The sequence below is a fragment of the Poecilia mexicana genome, unplaced genomic scaffold (genome assembly GCF_051168715.1).
Source record: "Poecilia mexicana isolate PSO_F unplaced genomic scaffold, ASM5116871v1 scaffold_10, whole genome shotgun sequence".
NCBI classification, from domain to species: domain Eukaryota; kingdom Metazoa; phylum Chordata; class Actinopteri; order Cyprinodontiformes; family Poeciliidae; genus Poecilia; species Poecilia mexicana.
In genome coordinates, this window is record NW_028263379.1 from 5,017,157 (window position 1) to 5,023,222 (window position 6,066).

General features: G+C 35.8%; 1 long non-coding RNA gene across 1 annotated transcript; it reads right to left on the reverse strand.

The window, feature by feature from the left end:
- Positions 1 to 1,439: 1,439 nt before the first annotated feature.
- Positions 1,440 to 3,590, reverse strand: LOC148156693 (uncharacterized). The gene is made up of 2 exons (XR_015764443.1): positions 2,686 to 3,590; positions 1,440 to 1,821 (listed from the first exon to the last, which is right to left on the reverse strand). It is a non-coding gene; the product is annotated as an uncharacterized LOC148156693 (long non-coding RNA).
- Between the last annotated feature and the right edge of the window lie 2,476 nt (positions 3,591 to 6,066).

Sequence of the window (6,066 nt, forward strand, 5' to 3'; positions counted from 1 at the left end):
TTATGAATATTTCATGGCAGAGGTCTGAATCCTGCCCTGAAGATTCACAAGCAGCGTAAAGAAGCATTAAAATGTTTCGACGCTGCCGTTAAAACCAACAACAAATGAGAAATATAAAATTAGATGCTGCAAATATAGGTGACAGAAATATAAATATCCGTAAAGATCCAGCGATGCTTTATGAGTTAATTTGATCCTGAATTTAATCGATGACGTTCCTCCATTTAGGTACTGAAAAATGGATACGCTCTGTTTAATGTCTTTGTGTCTTGGACAAAACTCTTCTCTCATCTCGTGTGTGTGTGTGTGTGTGTGTGTGTGTGTTTGTGTGTGTGTAATGTGTAATCACAGCCTGCATCTCTGAGATTAGCTCCCTGTTCTCTGGCTGCCTGAAGCTCTCTACAGTAACAATTTAAAGGATATCTGAACAGATATCCTTTAAATTCTCACGTTCTGATTTATTATGATGCTCTGGAAGCAGCACCGATAAGGATGAGTGTTTATGTAATGAACATACACAACACAGACTCTGTTTTACATTTTGGTAACATTATGCAAAATAAATTGACTTTATTTATTAATTTAAAATAAATAAACTGCACCCCTCTGGTTCAGCCCCTGTTTCTGCCCCTGGTCAGGTTTTCTGCCCCTGTTCAGGCTTTCTGCCCCTGTTTCTGCCCCTGGTCAGGCTTTCTGCCCCTGTTTCTGCCCCTGGTCAGGTTTTCTGCCCACTGAAAAAAATAACTCTTTGGATTAACATAAAAAAATCATGGAAAGATTTTCCACCTGATTACTTTGCTTTATTTCAGCACTATGTAATTTTGTTACTCCGATTTAAAGGAAATGTGTTGGTTCAACTTAATTTATTAAGGTTATTCCAATTTAAAGGAAATGTGTTGGTTCAACTTAATTTATTAAGGTTATTCCAATTTAAAGGAAATGTGTTGGTTCAACTTAATTTATTAAGGTTATTCCAATTTAAAGGAAATGTGTTGGTTCAACTTAATTTATTAAGGTTATTCCAATTTAAAGGAAATGTGTTGGTTCAACTTAATTTATTAAGGTTATTCCAATTTAAAGGAAATGTGTTGGTTCAACTTAATTTATTAAGGTTATTCCAATTTAAAGGAAATGTGTTGGTTCAACTTAATTTTTGTGGTTGATTCAACTTATTTACTTTAGTTGGACCCAATGTAATTTAATAGAGCCAGCCTAACTAATTTTACACTGATAACTTCACACTACTTAATTAAGTTGATCCAACTCATGAAAATTAAGTTAGCTGAACAAACATGCTTCATGCTGAAAGAAAGCTATATAATCGTGTGGAAAATCTTTCCATGATTGAATTATGTTAAATCAAAGACATTTTCTTAAGTGCTATTAAATGAAGTGTTTTAAGACCACACTGAAAGAAGAAAGAACACTCAACAATGAGAAAAAGTACAACATGAACTGTATTTTCAAAATTGTTATCCATTTTCTTTTTACACAGCACAAAAAACAGCTGAGTTGAAAGTTGAAATAAACAACAAAAGGTCAGTTTTGTTTTTCCAGAAAAAAACTGGGCTGTGTTTAGCATAGATCAAATTCTTAACAACATAAAAAGTGTCAGTAAGTTCGCTCAACTTTGCGAACTGTAACAGTTAAAATTTAGTTTTCGACTGCAGTCTTTGGAAAAACATGTAAAGATGCATTGCTCAAGTTGTTCATCACTTCCACCCCGTCCAGGAGAATCCCAACATCCTCAATGGCATCGCCAGGCTCTGCACTCTCCGGTCGAATAACAGATTCCACAGACGGTCTCGGCCATTTGTGCACCTTGATGATGGGAACATGGGTGGGGTTTTGGAGGGGAGAGATTTCACATCTCATTAAATAAAAAAATAACTTTACACTTGTTTGGCTGACTCACCAACAGCTAAGGTCCATCAAAGACCTGTCTGTGTTAATTGTGAGTCCAGTGGTAAGATTTCCCATTTAGAAAAGGTACCATATTTTCTACATTTTCACAAAAATCGTCTTATAATCCGGTGCACCTTGTGGTGCGGAAAATACGGTATATTGTCTCATATGGAAAAACATGAAGAGAAGGGATGAATCCCAAATAGGCCCCATATTCCATGGCCTGTTCTCCTCAATTGAAATGACAGTCTGAGGATCCACCACACAGACTGTCATTCCAAACCAGTCCTACTTATGTGCAAGTACAAAGCCCTGACTCTGTACACAAAAAAAACATCTTATACATGAAGAACCTGTCTTATTTCCTGGATGGAGGAAATGTCATGACTATGGGTGGTAGTTATTTCCAAATAGATCAGTACTAACATCTTAGGTAAAGTTAGTTCATATTTTTGTCTGCGTATGAAACAATGCTGTTAGAAAATAAGGCTAAATAAAACAGGCCAAAGATCTTTTTGTGGAGTTTAACTCACCTAAAAATCCTCATTTTAAACCCACTTAACAATAACTGTAATTATATCAATCTTACTAATGATTATCCTTTTCTGTGGGAGAAATCTAAAAGCATCTCAAAAGTCAAATTAAAATTGAATGTACCCAAGTGAAAAAAAAAGTTTTAATGATCTTCTCTTACTTTAAATTTATTGGTAATTCACAGGAAGTCCAATTAACTCCAACTATCATCACCTCTTTTGTGGACACAAAGATAAATTAATATACCATGTACTCTTTCTCCAGCTTCTCTGGATCTTCATTCAGGTAACACAGACAGACCTTTTAGGATCCACCCTCGTCTGACTTCAGCAGTGTTTTCCTAAATATGCAGATCAGAAAACAATGAGAACAACCGCAAAAATCCAGCAGTATACTATAGGGTCACATACTTGAAAACTTAGCTACATTCAAAGGATGTCACAACGAAAGTGATCAGTGGCTTGCAGTCTATTTGAAAGATCTTTAAAATTGTTATTCTCCTTTCATTATGCCATGACTAAAATTAAGTTTAACATTTTATTTAAACTTCTAACTGAAGCTGTCACCTAAGAAATATTTATGTCTGAAACAAGGGTACAGTATAGGGGGATATACTGTGAAAAATCTATTTCCTCTGCCTTCTCCCAGTGCTAGAAACAACCAGTCAGTGGCAGGAGAGTTTTAGTGCTGTCAATCACAATCTCATGTTGCTGCTCATCCTTCTTCCCCCTTGCTCTGTACTATTCTGTAGCTAGCATAGGGCTGATAGCAGCTCATATCTACTAGACAGAGAGAGACAACACTCCTTGCAGTTCCACATCCCCACGCAAATAAAGACAAATAAAACTGACTTGCCAAATACAAGTTCAGCTGAACCCTTATGATCGCTCTAACACTAGATTCAGTCATTTTAGATCTGGCAAAACTTATCATTAGCCACTGCAATCTAAAACTTGATGGCCGATGACCCACTTCACCAGTGCTTATGTAGGTGGATAACAGACAGGTGATGTTCTGAAAGAGATCAGATTTTCAAACATTAAAATATGTAATTCACCGTGAGCAGAGTTGTATCTGAACATTCAAACTTTTAGTACAAGTCTCTTGAATGCATCATGAATCAATCAATCAAATTTTATTTGTACAGCACATTTCAGAAGAAAGGCATTTCAAAGTGCTTTACATAATTAAAAACAGAAACACAGAGTCATGCAACATTTAATAAACAGTGAAACAGATAAAAAGTAAAGTCAAAAACATTAAAAACATTGAAGACATTAAAACCGCACTAAGCCTAATTTAGCTAAGCAACTCTAAACAGGTGGGTTTTAAGTTGAGATTTAAAGGCACCCAGTGTTTCAGCTGTTCTGAAACTGAATATAACCACAAGCATGTATGTGCAGAACAGTGGTGACTTGAACATGGTAGAAAGCAATAAAAATATAAAACATAAAAATCAAAACAAAAACCTCAACATTTCAAAATTAAACCGATAAACTTAAAAATTGTTTTTGAACTACAATTATTTATGGAAAAACAAGTACAATAACAAAATACATCTTTAGAGCAGAGGAATATATGTATTTAAAAAATAAGAAAGCTCAAGTCTGTTCATGGACTAATAGGAATAATGGACAATCCTCTGAGTGTTTCAGCCAGAAAAAAATACTAGAAATCCATAGCTAGCAGGTGGACATTTATGTGGACATTGCAAGCACATTTAAAGCTCTAACAGCAAAGGTTTCCGCAGGTTCCTCTGACTCAAATTTAATACTTTTTATTATTAATAAATGAAGAATCTGTATTACGATAGAAAGCCACAAAAGTGTGTGTGTATCCAATGTCCACTCTGCATTTACCTACATAATAACAGTACTGAAATAAAATAATAATAAAAAAACATTTAAATAGACTTATGTTTGGCCCCAGTGTTTAAAATCCACTAAACCTCAGACTTCAGAGTTTGTATGGCACCAGATGCTGAATTTACATCAGTCCAACTTTTTTCCAGGGAGCTTTAACAACCTCAGGAGGAGCAAAACTGTGACATTTATGGGGTCCGTTTTTTGTCTTGACAGCAGCTTTGTGACCCTTACACTGCTTCATGTGATGTTAGCATGATTTAAGTACATCAATTACATAGAAACGTGACCGAACATAGAAAAAAATGTTTTTTTTTAAAAGTCTGATGATATTAATTTGCATCTTTTTATTTCGATTTTTATTTTGATTTAGACGGATGAAAATAGACTGAATCTTACCTTTTTCAAATTAAGCAGATCCAAATCAGGAATCTTCCCGCTTCTCTTGAAAGAACAGTTTGAAGTTTTCCCAGACACAAGATCTCGCGTGATCTTCCGTAATTTCGCTAGCATCTCGCGTGATCTTCCATAATTTCGCTAGCATCTCGCGTGATCTTTCGTAATCTCGCCAGTGTCTCGCGTGATCTCCGGGTCTCGCTAGACCCTCTTCGGCGGGAGATTAGTCTGACTAAATTGAATCACGTTGTCTCAACTCGAATACATTTTATTAACGCTAGGTTGTTGAATTTTATGTTTATTTGACGTGATTTTGTCATATTTGCATTTGAAACATAAAATAATTCTGTTAAACATGTTATTTTTTATAAATGCAATAACCACTTCAATTCAGTTGTGCTTTGACACAAGCATGGAGCAAGCAGGAAATGGTGCAAATGTTAGAAAAACGCTGATTAATTACCAGCTAACCATCACTTCATGTGATGTTAACACATGTTAGCCACTGACATGAGTACATCAATTACATAGTGTGAAGGTATCACTGTTAAATAAGTTGGTTTCAACTAAATTTGCATTCATCTTAATCAAGTAAAGTCAATTATTTGGTCCAAAACATTGCAAATTAGTTGGTCTGGTTCTATTAAATTACATTGGGTCCAACTAAAGTAAATAAGTTGAATCGGGATCTGCCGTGATCTCGCTCGTCGCCTCCAGCACAAGATCAGTCTGACTATAATGAATCGTGTTATCTCAACATGATTCAATTTCATAAACGTTAAGTTGATGAATTTCTTGTTTGTTCAACATGATTTTATCACGTTTTTGTTTAAAACATGAAATTATTGTGTTAAAAGTACATGATATTTTTTTATTAATCTAATAACCCCCTAAGTTCATTTTTTTGAGTGCCCCTGTTTCTGCCCCTGGTCAGGTTTTCTGTCCCTGTTCAGGCTTTCTGCCCCTGCTCAGGCTTTCTGCCCCTGTTTCTGCCCCTGCTCAGGCTTTCTGCCCCTGGTCAGGTTTTCTGCCCCTGTTTCTGCCCCTGCTCAGGCCTCTTGAGTTCATATTCTTTCCTTCCTCCAATCAGAAGTGGCGACATGCTGCAGTGCTCATTTTTCTGACACTGACAGGCTGGACAGACTCTTAGCACTGAGTGCTTTTCAATTCTTTACGCCTCTAAGTGTTAATGGGTGAAGTGTCTATTTTTCCTTTTCTCACGAGGACAAACTTAAACCTGTGATAGTAAAAATGTTGACAGTATATCTGTTAAACAGCAGCTTGGGTAAATTATGGTCTGGAATAATTTGCAGTCACATTTTGACTGTTAGATGATTTTGACAAATTAAATTCTTATAAACTGGATGGG